This window comes from Notamacropus eugenii, chromosome 1, assembly GCF_028372415.1.
Source record: "Notamacropus eugenii isolate mMacEug1 chromosome 1, mMacEug1.pri_v2, whole genome shotgun sequence".
Classification (NCBI taxonomy): Eukaryota; Metazoa; Chordata; class Mammalia; order Diprotodontia; family Macropodidae; genus Notamacropus; species Notamacropus eugenii.
Genome location: NC_092872.1, coordinates 466,519,689 through 466,544,742, shown reverse-complemented (window position 1 = coordinate 466,544,742; position 25,054 = coordinate 466,519,689). Strand labels below are relative to the sequence as shown.

General features: G+C 40.2%; 1 long non-coding RNA gene across 3 annotated transcripts in view; it reads right to left on the bottom strand.

Moving 5' to 3' along the window:
* The window catches only part of LOC140519317 (uncharacterized), a 75,352-nt gene that overhangs the window by 26,925 nt on the left and 23,373 nt on the right, over positions 1 to 25,054 (bottom strand). For all 3 annotated transcript variants that reach the window (XR_011972176.1, XR_011972174.1, XR_011972175.1), the window contains exons 2-3: positions 11,268 to 11,409; positions 1,044 to 5,710 (exon numbers count right to left, since the gene is read on the bottom strand). This is a non-coding gene — a long non-coding RNA (uncharacterized lncRNA). The remainder of the gene's footprint in view (positions 1 to 1,043; positions 5,711 to 11,267; positions 11,410 to 25,054) is intronic.

Here is a 25,054-nt window from a genome sequence, read left to right as displayed (position 1 = left end):
TACATCTTGGAAGCTTCCTTCTCAATTAAGGGAAAGTTGCTATTTTCAAGCTCTTCCCAACCCCCTTCAAAAACCAGACAAATTAGGAAACTTCTAAAGAAAAATCATGCCCTGGGTTTTGATTTACTTAGATATCACACAGTCCCCCGCCTTCTGCACTGAGCTGTCTGGGGGAGACGATAAAGTTTAATGTTGTCCCTTAGATTTTCCTTCTACCCCAAGATTGAATGACTTGATTTCACTACCACCCAAAGATCTTTATCCTTTCCAAACAAATGTGGGACTCATTCATATTTACTTACAATAACACAGCAAATGTTTTCTTTCCTAGAGCTCTTTAACAGGACGGTCTTACAGAAGGGCCCTCGATGAATGATTCGGGTTTAAAGTTTAGGACAACGGAGATAACCCAGCCAAGGAAATTACAAGGAGCTCATTGAGCATTTGCCAGAATTTAGGAACTGCTTGGAAGCAGGACTCAACATGTATTTGGGCCAATTTCCCATTTTCCTTCCTTAAAAAAAAAAAAAACTGTGGCTTCCCCATTCTCCCTCCCTGCTTGAAAGAAAGGTTCCCATTTTCTTTAATAAAATCACACCAACCTCAAACATGAACTGCCCGAAATAAATAAATAGATCTCTTTGGGATTTAGATGGGGGGTAGAGGTAGGGATAGGGAGGAATGACATTTTAATAAATTCTTATCCCTAATCTGCAGCCCCAAGGGTTGTAGTAGGTGACTTGTGAACTCAGATAAGTAGCTCATTACTTTACTTTTACCAATGTCAGGGGGGTCAATTTGTAATACAGATAAAGGAAACAGTTGAAATCATATTCCTCTCCCTAAAACCACAGTGTGCCAGGTGAAAGTTAGCGAAAGAAAAAGAAACCAATATCCTTCATTCTTGAATTTTTTCCTTCATTCCTGGTTTGCTCTCTCTCTCTTAAGATCAAATTCACAGAGAGAGTTCCCCCAAAGATAATTTGTGGAGAGCTTCTCCTCTGCCTCCCTGGCCTCCCCGGACCCCATGAACCTGGTCTCACCTTGGAGAGGTTGAGGAGTCTGTCACAGCAGGTTGGGTCTGAAGATAAAACCTGCCCATCCATGCTTCTGAGACGTGCTCATCTGAGTAGGTCCCAGGGTAAGCTCCCAGCTCAAAGCAGAGACATTCAGAGTGTATGAGGTGGATGGGTTCCAGCCAGAGAAGGCCTGGAGAAGAGCCCTGCAATTGACCTTGCTCCCCATGGCTGTACTTGGCTTCCAGGTGGCCAGTTTAGTCATTAACCTCAGGGAGGAGGAGGAGGTAGCAGGAGCAAGAACACCTAAGGCTTCAGAGACAAGCTGAGATTGGGAGCAAAGGCCCTGACCTTGACTGTGACTGGCAGTAAGGAGCAAACAGCCCGACTGAGGAGGTCCTTTAAAGTGTGGGTGTGAGAGCCTTGATTCTGTATCTTCCGGCTGCAGGCAGAGGGGAGAACTCGAGCAAGACCTAAAGATTTCCCTTGCAATCTGACTAACTTCATACATCCTTCTGCAACGAAACCTCCTCAGCTCAGTCAGCATTGCATGCCATTATCCTGGTCATCGAGGTCTCAGTCTACAGTGGTGCAGTCTACGGGGTAGAACAAAAGCTAGGAGCCAGGAGCCTCACTTCCTGAGCTGACTCCTGCTATAAACCAGCTCTAGAGCCCTAGAACGTAACTCTCTACATCTCATTTTCTTACCTGTAAAATGGGAGTGTAACATTAGTCCTGCCTACATCATGAAGCTGTTGTGAAGATAAAGTAGATGTCAGCCATAAATGGGAAGGCCTGTTCTAAATTTCAGATCCTTAGAGACATTAAAAATGCTCTACAAATTTTTATCAGCAGCAGCAGTGAGAGCAAACTATTGTGAAGTATTTCTTCACCTAACACCATGCTAGTCCCTATTCCATGGATAGGGAACCTGTGGCTTTAAGGCTACATGTGGCCTTCTAGGTCCTCAAGTATAGCCCTTGGACAGAATCCAAACTTCAGAGAAAAAATTCCATTAATAAAAGGATTTGTTCTGTAAAACTTGGACCCAGTCAAAAGTCCACAGCCAAATACATATTTATATTTGCATGTATGTACATATGTGTACATATATGTATGGGCATATAAATATGGGTATATATGTGCATTTATGAAATGCACACAGCGTTTTTGTGTACAAACACATATGCACACATCTGTACATAAATAAAGTTCCAAGATAGGATTCCAAGTAGGAAGAGACCTTTGAGGTTGAGTCAAACCCCTTCATTTTACAGATGAGGAAACTGAGGCTATGCCAAGGGAATGAGCACATTCCCTATTCTCTGGGAACTTACATTTAAAGCAGAAGCATAGTGTGGTGGGAAGAGAAATGAGTGAGCCTCAGTCCTAGTCCCCATACTGATGTAAGCCGTGTGCTCTTTAGCATGTCACAATTTATCTGAACCTAGGTATTTTCATCTACAAAATTGAGCATAGTAGAAATCACACTACTTTCACTATGGTGAAAAAAAAGTGATTATGTACATCAGGTGCTTTATAGTTGTAAAGAGCGGTTTGAGGCAGACACAGGGACAGCACTTCCAGCCCCAATTAAATTTCTTTTCATAATTTCAGCCTATTGATTCCTGCCTCTATCCCATGTCCATCATCTTAGTCTGAATGATTCATCTTCAGGCACCAGAAACATCCATTAAAGACAAATGCCTCATAGATCTGAACTGAAGGATTCAATATGCGGGAGGTGGGAGGCTGAGTAGGGACTGGGACTAAGGGAAAACAGGGACCCCAGGATGGGGGCACTAAAAGCATGTGTGTAGTCAGCCATGAAAAAGAAACACTGGCTGCTGATAATGAGACTGGGAAAAAAAGTGAGAACAGGCTCCTTAGAAATTAAGCCACACCTCCAAACAAAATTACATTCTCTTAGCATGCTACAGGTATGATGTGGGGCAAGGCACTTTGTTCCACTGGGCCTCAGTTTCCTCATCTGGGCTTTGACTCAGCCTCAAAGGTACCTTCCTACTTGGAATTCTATCTTGGATCCTTATTTATATACAGATGTATGCATATGTATGTATATACAAATACATTTTGTGTGCATTTTGTAAATGCACATGTACACCTATATTTATATGCACACATGCATGTATGCATACACACATACATATAAATATAAATGTACATACACATATAGCAATACATATATACCCATGTACATGTACATACATGTACACATACACATACCCATACTCATATATACATATACCTATTCCTATACATATACATACACATATACATATACATAGGGTTGGGAAGGCTCCCCACTGGACTGAAGGAGTCCTGTAGGAGTCTTTAACCTGGTCATAATGATCTTTAAGGAGAAGGAATTGAGAAGCAGAGGGCAGAAAGGGAGGACCAATCCTGAGCACAAAACCCTTTGGCCTGGCATGAGACTTTGCTGCTCACAGTTGGTACTTAAAGAAAGATGGGAGGGAGGGAAAAGGTGGTTATGACCAAGGAGGATGGAAAGAACTGAGGCCTTGTGATGATTTCTAAAGATGAGGCTGAGTTGATCTGGACTGGTGTTTTCCTCTGCCAAACAGAAAAGGAGTATCGTTCGACGATCTCAGACCACATCCCACAGGCTTCAGAAGGAGACAACTTGTCTCCACAACTGTTTACTTCTCAGCCATAAACAGGAAGGCAATAAAAAAGGGCCCTTTGCAAAGACTCTTCCTAGTCTTACATGATGGGAGGCAGACAATGTGGTGTAGTAGAAGGTTTCCTGGAGCCATATAGAATAAGGAGACCTGCGCTCAAGCCCTCAATCTGTTGCTTGTTGGCCCCAGGCACTGGGGCAGTCACTTCAAATCTCTGAGCCTCAGTTTCCTCATGTGTATAATTGGGAGGAGTAAGACAGCTTGTTCTATTAGTCTCCCAGAAGTACAGTGAAGAAAGCAAGCATTTTGTAAAGCCTGAAGTGCTGTTGAAATGAGTCATTCCTCTGATGCTGCCAGGCAGTGGCTTCCCAATCCTTACTAGGGTCCCTCATCTTGCCTTTCTTCTTGCTAATAGACTCCAGGGCAGGGCAAGTCTTCCTTACAGGAAAACAAGGTAAAGGATCCCTCTCCCTACCTCAGCTGCTTCCCCTACCTCTTACTCATCAATGTCAATTGATTTCTTTCAGTCCAGTCACTGGATAAGGGAGTTGGTCTCATAATCAGGAAGGCCTGGGTTCCCACTTCTGACACATACTAGATGTGTGACCCCGAGTCCTCTCAGCACTGGAGACAACCGTAATACTATAAATTGCATCATAGCTCTTGATTTGTGTTGGCAGAAGGAGTTTCCTCACTAGGAGGTCTCTGTATCATTGAAATCACAGCTACAAATAAACAAACCAAAAGTTCTAGACAATGTGCTGAGTCCTAGGGTTGGGGATGGAAAGACACACATGGAATCATCCAAAACTTCAAGGAGTTTAAATTCGATTGGGGGCCAGAGATAGAAGTGGGAGTCAGTGGTACCAGCACCAACAATTGGAAGGTTCAGCAAAGGCTTATTCTTAGTATTAGAGGCATTAATAGGTTAAGCAACAAAAGCAACGGCATTTTCCAGAAAGACCTAGTTAAAAGTGTATAGTTATCCCTTCTACATGGAGGAAGTTAGGGGCACAGTGCCCCAACAATCTGGAAAACCTGCATAAATTTTTGACCCTCCCTTTGTACCAGAGAAGAAGTCTGAATTATTATGGTATTAAAAGATAAAATATGTTGATCTTATACAATACTGTACACATATTTTATGCATTTCTAAGTTTCTAAACTTTTTATGTGTTGTCTACTGGCCTTCACCTGTCATCTGTGGCTTCCACAAAACTCCCCCAAAATTCCCACTTAATTCTTATGCTGACCTACAATACATCAAAACTCAGATGGGGAAAGTCATGCTGTGGAACGCATAACTGTATATACATGACCTTGAGAGTCTGGGAGTCACTAGTATGTGAGCACTAGACTAACAATAGTCAGAAAAATTTAGCACTAAATAGCCATGTGAACTGGGGTGACACTACATTTTCCTAAATCTTGGGGGTTTTTTGATGTGTAATGGAAATGAAAGTACTCATAAGCTTATTGTGGAGATCAAGCACGATAATGTAGGTGAAACCATATTGTAACCTTCGAGTGAAATATACTTAAATGAGATTATTAATGTGGTGGTGGTTATTGTTACCCACTCATTTATTATTACCCCCAACTATTACCCATTATTAAGAGCAACCCAAAGATCCCCTCCCATTAGAACAACAGAGTAATTGCTTGCACATTTGGGACTTTAGAGATAAAGTTAAATTTCCCAAAATCACAAAATTAGACCTAGAAAGGACCATAGAGGCCATCAACTCCAACATCCTCCTTTTCCAGTTGAGGAAATAGAAACCCATAGAGGTTAAATAACTTGTCAATGATCATAATGGGTAATAAGCATCAGAGTAGGATTTGAACTCAGGTCCATTTTATTCCAGGGCTCTTTCCACTATACCATATTCCTCAGTGGTACATGGGGAACATGGTGGAGACCAAGTTATATGAGTGGGGCAAGTGGCTTCAGGGTCAATTTCATGAGATGAAGTTCTATAGGTGGTAACCTCAAAAGAATGGTAGCAACCTCCAGGATTATCTTGGTTCCTAAAATAATAAATCATGAACGTTAAAACCAAAAGGTTAGAAATCACCTAGTTTAAGTCCCTGATTTTACAGGACAGAAAAATGAATCTTAGAGAGGCATAATGAATTGCCATAGGTCACAAAAGGTAATACATTTATTAGGGGCTGACCCTCAAGAAGAGACTCAATCTCCAGAATACCACTACAGTTGCTTACTCTGGGAAAGCACAAGACATGGAAAAAGAAATTACTCTGAAGTCACAGGATCTGGGTTCAAATTTTACCTTTCTTGCTTACTGCCTATGTGACCTTGGATAAGATGCTTAACCTCCTTGGACTTTAGTTCTTCATCTGTAAAATGATGGGTTAGATTATTTGTCCATTAAGGTACTTTCTGGCTCTTAATCTATGACTATATGACCATATTACCTCTCTGATGATTAAACACAGCGCTAATGCATTATAACAAACATAACACCTGCACAACTGATTGAAAAGTGGGGAAAAACATCAATGAATCACCAAGTTGCAACAATGATTGCTAACCTTAATACATGTGCCAGGAACAGTGCTAACTGCTTTACGATCATCATCTCTTTTGATTTTCATAGCAACTCTGAGAGTTGAGTGCTATTATTGACTCCTTTTTACAGATGAAGAAACTGAGATCAAACAATTTATTCAGGGTCACACAGCCAGTAAGCATCTTAGGCAAGATCCAGATCCCTAGATAGATCACTAGAGACCCAACACCCTACCCACTGATCCAGCTTTTATTGTGGTAGAATATATTTGATTTTTAGTATATTAGATGATTTTTTAAAACTAATTCAACTGAATTGACCAGTTATTTGGATGTCCCATAGACCCAACCTCACAGAAGGAATTGTGAACACAGACAAGAAGAGAATAATCCAACATCACCCAACACTGAAGATTCATTCAATGACTACTATAATTAAAAGTCAAAAACATGGAACTTGGCATCTAGGGATCTTGGTTTAATTCCTCAAACCTCAGTTATTTCTCCTCTCTGGGCTTTTTCCATTCCCTCATTTTTTTTTCAAATGGGATTATAGCTCTCAAATGACTTGCATTATAGGAGTGCTGTAAGGAAGCGCTTGGTAAACCCTAAAGCCCTCTATGAGCAATGGATAGATACTATCATTTGGAATCAAAAGAATTACTTTTTAAAAGAGAGGACAAAGCCGCTTTCATTTACTGCCCCTCTGACACTGGGGTAAAAGATTCGTTTCTCTGGTCTTCAGTTTCCTTATCCATCCAATGAAAAACTTGGACTGGTTGATCTTTAAGATCTTTTATCTCATCATCGTTGTTGTCATCATCATCATCAATTAGTAGCATTTATGTAGTGCTTTAAGGTTTGCAAAGCACTTTACAAATTATCTCATTTTATTATAACAACATGTATGAAAAGCAGTGATGTTTATCATCCCCATTTTACAGATGAGAAAACTAAGCAAAGGTTGTACTTCCTTTTGTTGTTCAGTCATGTCTGACTCTTCCTGACCCCTTTTGGGGTTTTGTTGGCAAAGATACTGCCGTGTCTTGCCATTTCTTTCTCCAGAGCATTTTACAGACGAGACAAACAGAGTTAAGTGACTTGCCCAAGGTCACACAGCTAGTAAGTGTCTGAAGCTAGACTTGAGCCCAGGTCTTCTTAGGACCAGTGTTTTACCCACTAGACCACCTTGGCATCTTTAATTTTAAAATCCAATTATGGTATAGGAGAGACTCCACAGCTTGCCAGCTGAATCATTTTGCTGTATAATCAGCTGTGCTCAGTCAACCTGGTATGTGACTGACTGTGGCACTGCAACATGGGCATAAATTTACCTCTTCCTTATTACAAGCCTAGGAGAAGTGAAAGCCCAGAAGTGAAAATGTTTGGTGGGCCTAAGAGGTGAGATGAGGGAAATCCTAGTAAGATGAGTGGTCAAAAGACATGTATTTTGCTTCTCTTCAGGAGTTTGAAGTGAGATGAAGGATTACTTGAGGGTTTTCTCCCTAACAAGTGAGTTTCCTCTGTGGTTCAATATGCAGTTAGATCTTGCCACTGACATCCAGGGACACCCTGCCCTCTTCCCAAGGCAGGTGATGACGATGATGTTTCATGACGCCATAGAATGAGCATCAGACACAACTATTCATGTTGCCTTTGGAAGCATATCGTGTGGAGATGACAGGTTCTTATGAAAATTTGAAGAAGGAACAAGAATTCTTTGACTTGAGTGTGCCCTTGACAATGTGACTTTTCCTCTCTCCTATTTTATAATACAAAAACATGTCAGCACCATGGAAAAGGCCATCTTGCTATGTGTAGTTCCAACTCTTCCTCCATGAAGCTTGGCTCTGTATCTAGAGACTGTGCCCCACAATTTAGCATTGGAACATCTGTTTTAATGTGAATGTCTTATCTTTTTCACTAGACTCCTGAGAACAGGGACCATTTTACTACCTTTTATTTATCTGCATAACATAGCCTATGTAATGCAGAGCACATAGTAGGTACTCAATGAGACTACCAAATCTGGCTTGACTTTAACTACCAAGAGCTTCTGACAATGACCTTCCTTATATATATTCAAAGACAGTGGAAAGACAAAGGATTTAGGACCTGGATTTGAATCTCTGCCACTTAACTAGTTTAAGGACCTTGGACAGTCACTTTCCCTTTCTAGTCCTCAGTTTCTTTATCTGTAAAATAGAGATAATAATACTTGTGCCATGTACTATATAAACAAATAATAAGGAGAAAATGAGAAATTGTTTGAAAAAAGTTTAAAAATGACAAAGCCCTATACACGTAAGTTATTGTTCTGCTTGTTGTTAATATGAATTAGAGAGCTGAAGGGCACCTTACTACATCTGAAAATGGCAAAACACTATCAATGTCAGTTATTATTATATCATCGCTACTGTTGTCATGAACTGGAGTTAGAAGCTGCCTTAATGGACAATGAGTTCAACTCCAAACATGATCCCACCTTTCCTCTGACATTCTTTATTCCTCACACAGGTGAGAAGACCCACAAACCTTATTCTAAGTTTTTAATGCTAAAGAATTTTATTATAAACTGACATGAGACATAGATAACATCATGGTGGGTGAATGATAACTTACATAAGTGAGTCAGACTGGCAAAATGATAAGAACACTGGCCTAAGATACAGGAGATCTGGTTTAGCAAAATCTCAGGCATAAACCTGCTGTTCCCCTTAGACCAAGTTCTTCCCCCTCTCTGGGCCTCAGTTTCACAGAATCATAGCTGTAGAGTTGGAAGGGATCTTAGAAGTCACTCAGTCTCACCCCTTCATTTCAAAGATAAAGTGACTTGGGCCTGAAGAGGGTAAGTGATTTTCCCAAGGTCACACAGCTCCTAACTAGCAGAATAGAGTTTGAATAAACCCAGGCCTTCTGATTCTAGATCCAGCACTCTTCTCCATGCACCAAACTACCTAGAAGACCTCTACACCCCTTTCAATCCCTGACAACTTCCAGCCCATCTCCAGCCATCTTCCTCACTTTATTTGAAATCTCCTGGGTAGGATTTTGGGGATGGGAGTGTGGGGAGAAGGAAGGTAGCAGCAATAATCAGCTAAGTGGTCAGTAGGGATTTTGCATCATTTCCAAAAATTAGAGAGTTAGGGAGAGAAATATCCAATGGAAGGGGGAAAAAGAGGATGGATAAAATGTCCAGCATGTCTTCCTTCACTCTCACATGTAGTATGGAAGTTAATAAGAAGGTGTGGGCCTAGAATCCTTGTAATTAGTTGAAAACAAAGAGAGTAATAACATTACCTTGTATTATTAAAGTACCTTCTGGTTTGACAAAGCTTTCTTCACCCAACTTCTGTTATCCTCATTTTACAGTAAAAGAAACTGAAACTCAGAAAGGTCAAGTGACCTGCCTAATAGCAATACAAACAAAGATGTGCCATTCAGGACTCAGACTGAGGACTTCTGAATCTGGGATGAATACTTAAAAAAAAAAAAAATTACAGGACCCAACATAGAGGTACGTATTGTTTTGATTTTTTTTCCCAAAAATGTTGACCTTAGTGTCAGCTTCTGCCCTTTTCTTTCCCTAGGACCGAAGGCCAATGTCTTTGTGACATATAATATACAATAAGTCATGTTGTTTTATTAACTCTTCCGCCCCCTGAGGTATTCATGATGGAGGGTCTTTGAGCATGACATGGTGGAAGTCACAATGGAATTGAGGTAAAGGAGTTGGACTGACTCCGGTCATTTTTCAGCAGTTGTGTCTGATTTTTCATGTGACCCCATTTGGGGACTAGATGTCCTCCAAGGCCCTTTCCACCTTTCAATCTGTGATCTCTCAAAGAATCTACACTATATTAAGGGGTTCAAATCCCAGATCCACTGACAAGTTGGAACTTTGGGCAATTCTCTGAACCTTTCCTAGCCTTAGTTTCCTTATCTGTAGAATGTAGAGGTAGAACTTCAGTTGTGTCTAAGAATACTTCCATCTCTAAATTCTCTAACAAGCCCCCTAGGCTTAGTTAGGTCCCTTCCTGCTTTCACATTCCTGAATTCTCATTATTACCAGAAAGAGTTAATGTTCCATAGTCAGTCTCCACCAACGACTAAGGTGGAATAATTTAATCTGTGAAGTTGATCAGGGCAACCAAAGTGAGAAATGAATGGGGGTGAAGAGTTGGGGGGGGGCAGGGAAGAGTGAAAGGGAGAAGAGAAATAATCATGTGTTCCAAAGTCTGTCTTAACTTGAAAGTATTTCTCTGAATCGAGCCACCCCACCCCACCCCCACCCCCTCCTGCAGTTAATATCTACTGAGGTTCATAGGCTGAGAACAGAGGGAAAGCAGAGGAGCTGGCTAGAGCTGGGCAGCTCCTGGCCCGCTGTCTGGAATGACCTCTGACAAGAGCCCCCCAAAGAGACAGGATTTCTTTCTCCCACACAGGGCATGAGTCCCTAGCATGCGGACCAACAGCTCTAACCTTCTCTTGTCTTGTTTCAGCCCCAGAAGCATGTTCCCCAGCCCCCTTTCGGTTGCTGTCACATTGACTTAGTTCTGCCCCATGGTCACTTTATCATTTGATCCTGTGGGATTTGGGATATTAAATTGCTGATCAGGGCAAACTTTACATGATCTGCCCTGGAACAGATTTCCCCTGCGTGTGTGTGTGTGTATGTGTGTGTGTGTGTGTGTGTGTGTGTGTGTGTGTGTGTGTGTGTGTGTGCATCTATATATCTATATATCTCCATTCCGCTGTTGCTTTGGCTCTGGGCTTTGTTTATCTCTCTGCATTTTTAAGGTAACCAGATTTTCAGTTTCAGTTTTGTTCTTCCTACAGAAATCCACAACCCCTGTTAACATTTGGGTGAGCATTTTCCGGGCACTCTAATAAATTGCAACCTCAGACTTAATGGTTGCTTTTGCTTCAGGCCAGTGATTAAACATTTTAATAGTGTAGCAAACTTATCGACAGACTTTTTTTTTTAACCATGAAAAGATTTTATCCTCCTGGCTTGTGACTTCGAGCATTTTATAAGTGGGGTCAAGAACTTACCATAGACTCTGAGGCAGCATAGCATAGAGGAAGGAGCACAGGATTTAGGATCCAAGGACCTGGATTCAAATCTTCCATTTACCACTTCTGTCTTTGTGTGACACTGGGCAAGGCACTTCTCTCTGAGCCTTTGTTTCCTCATCTGCAAAATGAGAAGCTAGATGGCACAGTAGATAGAGTGCCAGACCTGAAATTAGGAAGATTCCTCTTCCTGAGTTTAAATCCAGTCTCAGACATATATTGGTTGTGTGACCTGGACAAGTCACTTAACCCTGTTGGCCTCATTTTCCTCATCTGTAAAATGAACTAGAGAAGGAAATGGCAAACTATTTCAGGATCTTTGCTGAGAAATCCCCAAATGAGGTCATGAAGAGTTGAATACAACCGAAAAATGAATGAATAGCAAAATGGGGGGCACGGGGGAGGAAGGGAAGGAAGGTTAGATGAAGGTTCCTCCATCTCTAAAGCTAGAATACTGAAGCTTGAATTTAGATAGGGCTCAAATAGTTCCTAAGGTTTATATTTCATCCTACTTTCAAAACTGGAAGGTATCGTAGTATCCAGGCTTTACCTAAACTGGTCAATAGTACCACAGTACTCAAGAGGTTTTTAATCCAGATATTAAACATATCCATATTATCACTTCAATGAGATTTGGTCATCTTCCAAACTCTTTGCAGCTCACATGCACTATTGAAAATAAACCTACCCTGAAGGCTTAATCATTTTAAATATTATTAAGGCTAATGTTATCATTTAAGTAGCTTCAGAGATGAGCCAACTAGAGACATCAGGTAGTGATGGAAACAAGAGAGCTCCATGTTATCCTTCATGAAAATCATTTTCTGCAGCCATCAGCTCCAATATGTCATTTAGATGCTTATTTAAGACTTGTAACATTGAACAAATATCGATGCCTTCAACAGGACTAAAACATCAATGCAGCGATTAACTAAGAACCACAGCAGTGACTCTGAACTAATGCAGGAGAATGCTGAACTTTGGTCCAAGATCAGGCAACAGTTGCATGGGAAAGAAAAGAAGAGGAAAATTAAGGAGTATCTTATTTTCTTATCCAGCAGTTCTCAAATGTTTTGGTCTCAGGATCCTTTTACAGTCTTAGAAATTACTGAGGATTCCAAAGAGCTTTTGTTATGTGGGTTTTATCTATTGATATTTACCATATTAGAAGTTAAAACTGATAACATTTAAAAATATTTATTCATTTAAAATGATAATAATAAACCCACTGTGTGTTACTATAAACAACATTTCATAAAAATAACTATTTTTTCCAAAGCCAGAAAAATTAACGAGAAGAGTGGCATCATTTTACATATTTTTGCAAATGTCTTTAATGTCTCTTTAATCTCTTAATAGAAGGCAGCTGGATTCTCATATCTGTTTCTGCATTCAGTCTGTTATGATATGTTGTTCTGGTTGCAGTAGATGAAGAAAATTCAGCCTTGTGCAAATGGAAAAAGAAGTATTTCAAAGAGTAAATGACATCTTAGAATTATTAAGGAATTGTTTTGACTTCTCCAAGCCCCTAAAAGAGTCTTGGGGACCCCCTAGGGTCTGCAGATGATACTTTGAGAACCGCTGCTCTTATCTATACCTGAGTCCCCCCTCCTTTAACAAATATTTATTATTGGAACCTATTTATGGTAAGTCTTGAGCCAAGTGTTGAGGGAGATACAAAGATAAGGCATAATTTTTACCCTCAAATTGCTTATAATCTAGGAAAGAATTGACTGATTTTGGATGAAGAATATTTCCCCACCAATGCAGACTAATACTGCTCTTGAGCTTTATCTTAGATGTCTGGGGAAAAAGAAATAAGAGATGAAAATAACAATTCACCTTTCTATAGCACTGACATTAATAAAGCACTTTTTTTCTTCACCATAGCCCTGAGATGTAGATAGCTCACAGCTTATTATCTCCACTTTATCGCTGTAGCAAATGATTCTCAAAACATCCCTGTGGCGTAGCTACTATTATCTCAATTTTACCAGTAAAGAAACTAAGACTGCAAGGTTAAAGGACTTGCCCAGGGACTCATCAGCTAGCCAAATATTGGAGGCAGGATTTGAACTCCTGTCTTCCTGACTCCAAGCCTAGCCCTCTATCTCCTACACCACCTACTTGCTACCCAAAAGGGGATGAAAATACAGAAAAGTCCTTCTGGATAAAAGGAACATTGAAGGCTGAGTTCATAAAGGAAGAGGCATTTGAGCTTTATCTTGAAAGATTGAGAGGATTTCAACAGACAAAAAAATCAAGTTCTTGTGCAATGAAGGGAGTGCTGTTTTCAGTTGTTTATCACTTCTGGCTGACTCATTGTGACCCTCTTTGGGGTTTTCTTGGCAAAGAAACTGGAGTGATCTGCCATTTGCTACTCCAGCTCATTGTAGAGATAAGGAAACTGAGGCAAACAGGGTTAAGTGACTTGCCCAGGATCACACAGTTAATACCTCTCTGAGGCCAGTTTTGAATTAAGGTCTTCCTAACTCCATGCCCACACTATTCACTGTATCATCTAGCTGCCCTGTGATCCCATATTGCTTTGCTAGCTCCTCCATTGGAGAGTTTCCTCAAATCAAGGATTATATATTCTTCATTAGACCAGGAGGAAAGGATTGTTTCTCCCCTCTCAAACAGGATACCCCCCAAGGACAGAGACCATGTTTCCTCCCTATGTAGAGCACAGTGCCCAATAAGTCAGTCAAGCAGTCTGCCCAGCTAGAAAGGCCCATCAATTCATAGCTTCAATGGCTCAGCAGCAATTTATTCTTACTTCTGACCCCATGCCGACTGTATATCTCAGTTCTAGTAATTAAGTCGTCGTTTTGTTGGTTGTAACTACCTCCTCACCCTCAACTGTGTATCCCAGTCCTAATAATTGTGGCCCTGTCATGTTCTCCCAGATTCAAGATCCAGGGGCCCTACCTGAAATCTCGCCTATAATCTCTTTCCCTCCCCACCTCAATGCCCCACAAAGTTCCTTTAGGGCTGAATGCCTGCTTTCTTTTAACAGTCTCTTAGCGCAATGACTGACCCACAACACTCCAGGGTGCAGCTTGAACCAGATTCAAATGTAATTGAGAAATATTTAACAGTACAAATAAAAATGTAATACAACTTGGATAGTGTTGATTTGTGATTCTCTAGCTGGGTTCTTTCTGTATGATTCAGTGACTCCCATTTCTATTTGAATTTGACATCATTAGACTAGAGAACTAAGGTCCAGACTACTGTCTGTGCTGGGCCCTTGAATCTTATGCCAGTCCTTTGACTTGTCTGCCTGGACCTCCATTACTGCTGGTCACCTGTCACCCCTGTTTATCAAGATACCTCCCTGCTAAAAAGTGCTCTCAACATATCTTCAGGGCCATCAAGAGGTCTCAGAGGTGGTTCTTACCTTCACCAAAAGTTGTAGAAATAAGAGATGAATGGGAACTTAGAAGTCATATTGTCACAAACTCTTCATTATATATAGAGAAGGAAACTGAGGCCACAGAGAGGTATAAACCATGGAAGCCTCAATTTCTGCAGTTTGCATTTAGCCTAATCTATGTGTAAACAGGAATCCCTCTACAACATTTCCTGTGCATGGTCACCCAGTCTCTGTTTAAATATTTCTAATGGTGGGAGCTCAGTATGTCCCAAAGTAGTTACTTTGGGATGAAGCTATTGAAAAATTCATCTGTCTGTGACTAGTCTAAGACCACACAGTTTCAAGAGATCATAGTTCTATAGGACTTTAAAGGTTGAAAGATACTTTATGCCTTAACTGAGGCTGTTGGTACAAATTCAGTTCATGTTTTTCAGTCGCATCCAACTCTACGATCCCATTTAGGATCTGCTTGGCAAAGATACTGGAGTGGTTTGCCATTTCCTTCTCCAGCTCATTTTACAGATGAGGAAACTGAGGCAAATAGGGTTAAGTAACTTGCCCGGGGTTACACAACTAATAAGTGACTGAGGTCAGATTTGAACTCAGGAAGGGGAATCTCTTTGATTCCAGACCCAACATTCTGTCTTCTGCACCTCCTAACTGTCTTGCTGGTAGCAGAGTCAGTACTAAAATTGAACCCTTCTGACTCCCAGCCTTAGAAAGCTCCGACATTCCTCTCTTTCATCTGTAGGAAAGAATTCCAATGCCCTCTTTCCTTCCCTCCTCTTCTCTCTACCTCTTCCTCTCATAAGCCTACCTTGGGCAAGCACATGGCATGCAAATGATTAATTAAAAGAACATGCTTAGAAAAATGATGATAATACATTTTCTTAAACAAATAAATAGTGAAACCCGAATAAAAGACCCTAAATGTGGGAACAAAGGAGACCAAAAAGGGCAGCAAAGGAAGGCAGGCAAGTAGGCAGGGTGAGTGGGGGTCGCATGTGTTTGATTAGGCTGCTCCATTGCTTTGATTAGGTTTGGCAAACGAAAACCCTGTCTCATTACTAGTCATTTTTACCTGCTGGATTTGCATATACATATGATATCTGTTATACTAATTATATCTATTTTCACAGGTACAGAAAGACATACCCCAGAGTTGGGGTGCCCATTAGCAGATCATACGGGACTATGCAGCTGTGTTTTGATTAGAAGAAAAGGTTCTTTGGCATCCGAGAACTGAAATCACCTTTTAGGGTATGACAAGCGCAGCCAAGCATCTCGCAAGTGAAAATCAAGGGTTTCTCCAAGGAAGGAGAGAGAACACGGACCACAAAGAATTAAAAGTAGAATAACCTTTAATGGTTTCAGCTGTGAAAATTCAATCATGCTTATTGCCTGACATGGATGCAAAGCCATCAATCATATTGGCCTGGAATCACACCATCCTAGAAGCCCTGGATTCCCCAGGGCAGTGCTGTCCATCCCCAAATGTTTAGGGATGAGGGAGAGAGGGAGCTGAAGAGTATTCCCATACACAGCCCACCCATCGTCTTATTTTTCAGATTAGTCTCAGCTCAGCTAGCATTACAAGGGGAAGATGAGATACAGTGGGAGCAGGGGACAAATCTGAAAAGTACCAGAGCGGGGTGATGGGCTACTTTTGAATGTTTTCTGCATTGAAAAAATGGAATGCAAATTATATGCAAATCACTGAATGCTATTCTTAGAGCCAATGGTTCAGAAGCTTTTTTTATGTTAAGGCTATTGATTCTCCTCTTTATACCCACTTGACCATGGATTTGTACCAGAGTCCCTGCAACCTCTTTCCAAAGCATCCCCATGACTCATATATTGTATATTAGTTGTTATGGACATTAGCCAATTAGGGGACATTGTCTGCAGCATACAGAGAGCCACAGACTATTAGAATACCAGAATGTTAAAACTGGAAGGGGCCTCCTGTTGAACCCCCTCATTTTACATGGAGGAAACCAAGACCCCAAAGTGTTACACAATTTTCTCAAGATCATTCAGTCAGTGAGTGACCAATTCTAAATCTCTTCACTAATTTCAGTGTTTTTTCCATGATACTATAAGCTGCCCCCTCAGAGCTGGGGGGACATTGGAAACTATCTGAGTAGAACTCATTTTAAACAGGAGAAAACAGACTGAAAGACAGAAGTGACTGGTCATATGCAGAGGAGCAGGGCTAGACTACACCTATAGAATAGACTGTTCACAGCCTCTGGACAGGATGTTAGGAAGTGAAGCATTATATGCCGAGATTGAGGTGACTGCTTTTTCCTCTACCCTGCCTTTGAAAAAGTGCATCACCTTCTTACAAAGACACTCTGAAACTCCATCAAGAAAACGAAAGCAAACAGAGAAAGGAAGAAAACCAAGATCCAGTTCACTTCATTCCCATTTCCTGATTTCCTTTTGGGTTTACCCCACAGCATATTTCCCAAAAATGCTTTCCCTCTTTTCAATGAGTCTCTGGAATAATTTCCTGGTCTAGCTCTGTGAAATGGGACCTAATTGTATAAACAATGTAGTGGAAAGAGCACAGGACATTTAGTTTAGAGGACATGAGTTCAAATCCTAGCACTGCCGTTTATTACTTGTGTAATATTAGGAAGATCACTTTCCCACTTGTGGGCATTTATATAGTTATTTTAAAATGCACAAAAGCTTTTACACAATTAATATGACAGAAAGGGTTTAGACTCTAAGAACCTGGGTTCAAATCCTGGCTCTTATTACTGATTACTTATATGACCTTAGACCTTGTTTTTTTCACTTGGAAGATGAGAAGTTTGGAACAAAACTTTAAAGTTAAAGAGGGAGGGAGCATCTTTTTTTGTGCTGTAGACCTCTTTGGCAATCTGGTGAATCCTATAGACTCCTTCTTAGAATATTCTTTTGTTACCTGCATTTGTAATTGAAAGGTATGCTAAATTTCAGTTAAAAGTTAGTGAAAAATATGGATGTATTTTTTTTCCCCATCCAAGTTCATGGACCCCCCTGAAATCTATCTATGGAACCCTAGATGTTGTGAAAATCAGGACATGAACTTATGTTCTAAGCTCTTTCAGCTCTAAATCTACATTTCCATCATGTGATTTCAGCCATACAACATGACAATGGGATTGCTACTTTAAATATTAACTCCAGTTCTCATGTGAAGAAGCTTAAGTTCAGAAAAGAGGTGTCTTCATATATATATACGTATATATATACATGCACATACATATATGTGTGTGTGCATTTATATGTATCTCTTCATATATGTGTGTGTTCATATATATGTGTATCTATATCTAAATGTATTATGTGTGTATCCATATGTAATTGCACAGCTATTAATAGCTTCAGAAGGGAGATTGAAATCCAAGTTTTCCTTTCTCTAAATCTATCTGCTATGCCCTACTCCTCTGTAAGAGAGAGATAGACAGACAGTGTGAGTTGGCCTAGCTGACTGAAATGTCTCTTCTAACTGAGTCCATTATCCTACAACCCTAAGCCATAACTGTAAAAAGGAGCCTGGGGAGGCAGCCATAGGGAGCCCTTGCAGATAGGACCCCTTTCTTCTCTATTCCCCTTCTCTATTGGCAGAACACACTCCTCTCCTGTTCTAGCCTGTCTGCTCTGTTACAGACCTAGGTCAGACTCTCTCTCTCTGGTCCTTTGAACTCTAGTGGAACCCTGCCTAGAGTGGAAAGGCAGAACACTTTTTTAAATTTAATTTAGCAGCCTCTGCTAAACATACACTACCTTTTCAGGGCCCATTAGGACAAATTACCTTATCCAGGTTTGTTTTCCCAGTTTGGCAGTACTTCATATGGAAATTGTGAAGCAAAGTCTGGATTACCATGGATTGGATCTGTTGTAGAACAGATTGATGCTTGGAACAGTTTGGACGAGAGCCTCTGGGGTCCCTTCTGCTTGAGATGTGATTATGTGAGTATGACAACTTAATCTCATGCCCTTTGTCTCTCTTGTTTCTTCACCTGTCACCCAGCATCAAACACTTGAAACCTGAAACCTGGATGATTTAGTAAATAAGAAATATGAGGCCTTGAAAGGAGAAGAGACTTGCCCAAGATGGGGGATTCATGGCCCTACGTGTAGTTCAATGGCCATCTTGCTAGAGGCTGGCTCCAATGAGGTCATCAACACCTTTGTTTCCACATAGTCCATATACTTGAAATACTACCCACTTTAAAATAGGAGGGAATTAAAACTACTGAGTAAGATTTTGTTTTGGATTAGAAGGGACAGGACTGGTCCAAGCTTATTCCCTCTAATGACCAATAAGTCTATTGTCCTTCAGACATTCTCTTAAACAAATGCCTTTCTCTCCTGCTGACTTCCTTCTGTGGTTTTTGTTGTTATTGTTGTGCTTTAAGAATCTGTGATCACAAAAGCAAATACAATGAATATTTATTTTGTGTGCAATAGCATTCATGTGCTGAGGTTCAGAGACATCAAATATATAGATCAGACGTGGTCCCTGCTCTCATGGAACTTACATTCTAGCAGTGAGATAAGACACATGCACAGGTAACTATGATACACAGAATTCTATGGTAAGTGCATCAGAGAGATGCAAAACAATGTGCCATGTGAGGTCTGAGAGGGGTCATTATTAATCAGGGGAATCATGGTAGGCTTTCTAGAGGAGATAGCACCATTTCAGATAGGCAGAAATTTAACAAATAAAGGTGGGAAAGGGAGAATACATAAGGAAAAGTCTGATCAGAGGCATGGGGGCATAAAGGTACAGTGTGAGTTGTTTGGTGAACAGAGAAGAATCCATATCGACTGGAGCAGAGTAGTTGGTGGAAGGGAGTCATATTAGGTGAGGGTGCAAAGAGGTGTAGGGGGACAGTTCACTTATATCTAAAAGAGACAAAAAGCTTCAATGAAATTAAATTCAGTCCAGATCAGCAATCCTTCTCTGACTACAACACATATTCAGAATCATACAATTTCATATTTAATTACATACATAATTATATGTGTGTGTGTATATAACATATAATAAAATGTAATATAACATAACATAACATAATATTAATGCCTATATAATATATAAATATAATGTATTACCCTGTTTACCTCAGTTTCCTCATCTGTCAAATGAGCTGGAGAAGGAAATGGCAAACCCCTCCAGTATCTTTGCCAGAAGAACCCCAAATAAGGTCACAGAGAACTGGACGCAATGAAATGACTGAACAACATAATACCTTAAGTTATCTACTGTGTGTATATTTTGTATTGACCTTTCTGTGTACATTGTGCACCCTTCTGCAATAGAATGGAAATTCTCTGAAGGCAGAGACTGCTTGTGTGTGCGCACCCGCGCAACTCCATAGCCTAGCACTGGGTCTGTTGATTACGAGACAATCAATAAATGCTTATTGAAGGAATGAACACAATGTATCATCCATTCAGGGATTTTTAACAGTGAGGGTTGGGGAGGGAGTGTAGCTCACAGCAAAAGGAAAAATCAGGGATCATATTCCTCACATTCCTGATAAGAAAACCGAGGCACAGAAAGAGTAAAGAACTTACCAAATGTCACACAGCACAGAGATCATTATTTTTCTTTCCCAGGAACTAGAGAGGAAGTTGTGGTATAATGGAAAGAGAACTGACCCAGAAGGCAGAAGGCCTTGGTTCAGTCCTCCTTGGACACATGTTCCATGATCCCACATAAGCTCCACCCCCTCAAAGTGCTCAGCTCTCTGTACGATGCCAAAGTGTCTGTCTGTACTGGCAAAGGGAGACTCCTCGACTGAGAGTTACCAGATCAACAAAACCACAAGTTTAATTTTAAATTTTTTTAAAATTTATATTATAAATTTATATTATTTAAAATTATTTTAAAATATCAGAGCCATACAAAAAATGTCCTTTAATGTCCTCTAAATAGGTTAGTTTTCAGACTCTTCTGTCTCATCACATTTATCTAGCACTTTAAGGTTTATAAATTACTTTCCTTACAGCACCCCAATGAAATAATAGTGTGAGTATTCATATCATCCTCATTTTCAGCTGGAGAAACTGAGGCTCAGAGATGTAAAATGACTTATCCAAGGTTACACAGCTAATAGCAAGCCACCTCATCTGGGACTGAAAGTCTGCAGCTGCAGAGCCTGACCCTAGTCCAAAATCCCAGTTCAGTACTGCATCAGAGGGAAAAGCCTGGGGACCACTAGGATACTGTTATAAATGAGTGACAAGACATCATAAGGCAGGAACATCTAACAATGGTGGGAGGTGGGCTGTTGGAAGAGACAAGGCACAGACACTAGGATGTTCCATTCAGGATGATGATTTTGGTCTTGCAACTGTATTACTCCAAGTCAAGGACTAAGAGGTCAGTGTGGCTATTCACAACCTCCACTCCCACCCCCATCCTGAAGTGAGGGAATCGAGTGATAATAATTCGAGCAATTGTGGAGCCCAGAGGAGATGGAAAAAGATAACCAGAAGGAAAACCTTTACCAACCATCCCTGGGGGGGAGAGAGAGAAGGAGAGAGAGAGAGAGAGAGAGAGAGACAGAAGGAGAGAGAGAGAAGGAGAGAGAGAGAAGGAGAGAGAGAGAAGGAGAGAGAGAGAGGGAAGGAGAGAGAGGGAGAGGGAGAGAGGGAGAGGGAGAAAAAGAGAGAGAGAAGGAAAGAGAAAGAAAGTACAAATGAAAAATAATAAAATTAAATACTAAAATGTAAAAGAACTCCAAGAGAAAATTCCAAATAATTGTCAGCAGAACCCTCCCACAAAAAAAAAAGTAAAAAACTAATGTAGACATAAAATCCATACCTAGCTCTCCACTCCAAGTCTGTTGCTTTATATGGCCTCTCTTAACAACTATCTTCCCAAAAAACTTTCTTTTGGCTCCATGGTAGCCCTGTGCCTACCCAAACTCCCCCACATCATCCACCCCCAAAAAAAATCTCTCTCAAAAATTGGAAAAACTTCCAGTTGGCCAAGCAAATAGAACTCCCCTGTTCAAAGTCCTACCTTGACCTTGAAGTAACATGAAGGAAGGAGATAGAAATTCTCCTACTGAATCAAATACCAATTTGTCTATTTTTGGCTCCTAGTGCTGGATCATGCTATAACTTACCCAACTGGCTTCATATTTAACTGCTCAAAATTTCTTTGAACTGCTTGACTGTATTTTTATGCCCTGGTTTTATCTTGATGACTCTGCCAGAAGGTTCCACAAACTTATATCTCAAAGACCCAGAGTGTCTTGTTGTTTTCATTCTCCTAGAAGCCACAGCAGACAACTCACCTTGAGTAAGTATCCCAAAGTGAATCAGCCCTATACTTGCCTGGATTTGATTTTTGTTGACACAGAATCAGTGTTGAACAGCTTCTCCTTCACCCCACCCCCACCACCTGTTCCATTTCCATGTCCCCCTCCCCTTCAGAGAAATACAATAAATATCTCTAGTCTTTTCTGACATCAAGTCTAGAGAGGAATCTCTCCCACATTTAGGTATAGAGTCTATGAGATGGCTTCAGTTCTCCATGTCTGGGCACATGCACATTGTATCCAAAGGTCATGAATGAAAGAATCATAGTGTAAAGGCAAGAGTTGACTGAGTCAATCAATCAAACCACCCCACTTAGCTGTGATACCTTTATCGGATGAAAACATCTCCAATGAGTCAATGGAAAAAGCAGAAGTGTGAACTAAGTGTAACCAGGGCCTAGACACTTCTATTGAATCAATCAATCAAAGACTTTAAAAGTCCTTGAAAGCAATGAGATAAATTGGACTGACAGTTGTTCATAAAATCTATCCAGATTAGTTCAGGAGACTTTGTCAGGCATCATGGGACTTGTATGAAACCAGAAAACTAGAATCAGGAATTAAGTGTTTGCCAGCGTGGAGGAGAGTCATTCTAGCTAACCTCCTGAAAAGGAATTTCTTTAGAAGTGGGGCAGAGGAGAAAAGCCTCATGCTTATCTTCAGGTTCCAAAGACCCTCACTTCGAGCAAAGGAGAAGTTTGTGAATGTCAAAGTGTCAGAAGATGCAGATTTCTCATTAGTGTCCTAGTGGTGTCACTAAGACAGTAGTAGCAGCTAGTGACAATGTCTACGTGGAATACCAAGAATAAACTAGACACAATGAGAAGAAACAACTACAAGATTCTGCACAAAGCACAGCAGAAAAGCTATGCCCTCCATTAATAAAAAGATCTCCATTAATACCCCATGATGGGGAGAAAAAGATTTCCGAAATCCAGGATCTACCAGTTACCTCTTAGCCAGGATCTCTCAGCTTAAGCCCACTTTCTCCTGGACTTCATAAGTCCTGGAAAATATGTCATAGGTTTTTGCAGGGGATGTCTTAAATCAATTATTTTTATTATTCCATTTCCATAAATACCTTCTCTCTAAAAGTTAATTGCATAGCTAATTAATTGATATCTGTTAATAATTTCAGGAAGAGGGGCACAGGTCAAGGTTTATAACTTATAGCACTAGAAAAACAGTCTTGGAGTTAACCTTAGAGGCCTGAAGGAACATGGTTGGATCCCTCTAGGGATGTACCTTGATAGTGTGAATGGAAAATGGGAGAGTAGCCCAGATCATATATTATAATAGAATCACAAATTTAGAGATGGAAGGGACTTTTAAGGTCATTGAATCCAACCTCTTCATTTTACAGCTGAAGAAATGGAGACCCAGACATGTTAAGTAGTTTAAACCCAGTTTCTCTAGCTCCAAGGTCAGTGTTTTTTCCATTACACCAAAAAGCCACCCAAGGCAGATATAATTTGGAATCTTCCTGAGGAAGCAGATAGAATCTCAGTAGGCGGAGGAACCTCAGAGGTCATTTAATGCAACTCTTCACACCATCCCTCATAAAAAGTCATCCAAATTCTATCTAAAGACCTTCCAGGATGAAGAACTACTCATCACTATTTTTCAAGTTTGACAATTTATTACTAAATAATCCTTGTTAAATTAAAACAGCTCTGAGGTACCACCTCACACCTGGCAAATAGGCTAATGTGGCAGAAAAGGAAAATGACAAATGCTGGAGGGGATAATGCATGGTTGGTAGAGTTGTGAACTGATACAACCATTCTGGAGAGCAATTTAGAACTATACCCAAATGGCATATACTTTGATCCAGCAATACAACTATGAGGTCTGTATCCAAAAGAGGCCAAAGAGAAAGGAAAAGGACCTATATGTACAAAAATATTTATTATCAGCTCTTTTTGTGTTGGCAAAGAATTGAAAATTGAGATGTCCATCAGTAAGAGAATGGCTGAACAAGTTGTGGTATATGATTGTGATGAATTGCTCTTGTGCTATAAGAAATGACAAGCAGGATGCTTTCAAAAAAAATCTAGGAAGACTTACATGAACTGCTTCAAAATGAAATGTGCAGAACCAGGGGAATATTATGCACAGTAACAGAAATACTGTACAATGATCAGCAGTGAAAGATTTAGCTGTTCTAAACAATGCAATGACACTAGACAATTCAGAAGAGCTTATGATGAAAAATGCTATCTACCTCCCAAAAAAGAACTGATGGAGTCTGAATGTAGATTGAAGCACACTTTTTAAAAAACTTTATTATTCTTTGATTTTTTTTTACCTGTATTTTCTTCTGTAACATGTATAATATATATCAAATTGTTTGCCTTCTCAAGAAGGGGGAAGAGATAGAAATAATATTGAACTCAAAAAAAATTTTTAATGTTGAAAATTTTTGTTTGCTTCTAATTAAGAAAAATAAAATAAAAATCAAATATAAAAAATCCTTGCTAAATCAATATTGTCTTAATTGAATAAAATTAAAATGACCTTTGGACAAATCATTGCCCCTCCCTAGGCCAAGGCTCCCCCACTTCTGTGAACAGAATAATCTCCACCTCTTGTATGTCACAAGAACATTATGAAGATGACAACATAGTCTACATCAGACCACCTTAAGATATTAAAAGGGGGCTAGAAAAACCAAAGACTCATAGATTTGTAGAAAAGGTAGAACCTTAAAGGAAATCAAACCTCCTACCCAAAATGAATCAATGAAGTCATGGAAGGAAGGAAGGAAGGAAGGAAGGAAGGAAGGAAGGAAGGAAGGAAGGAAGGAAGGAAGGAAGGAAGGAAGGAAAGAAGGAAGGGAAATTAAAAATTAACGTGAGTTGAAAAAATTCCAATAATAAGAACCTATTCTCATTTATAGAACGTAAAAGCTTGAAAAGACAATGGACATTTAATGAGCAGAGGCTGTGAGATCAGCTGGGTCTTGAAGAATGGGTCAGATTGGGATGGACAGAGAGTGAAGTGGAGTCCATATGCAAAGATGACAATAAAATGAGGAAAGGCATAGAAAG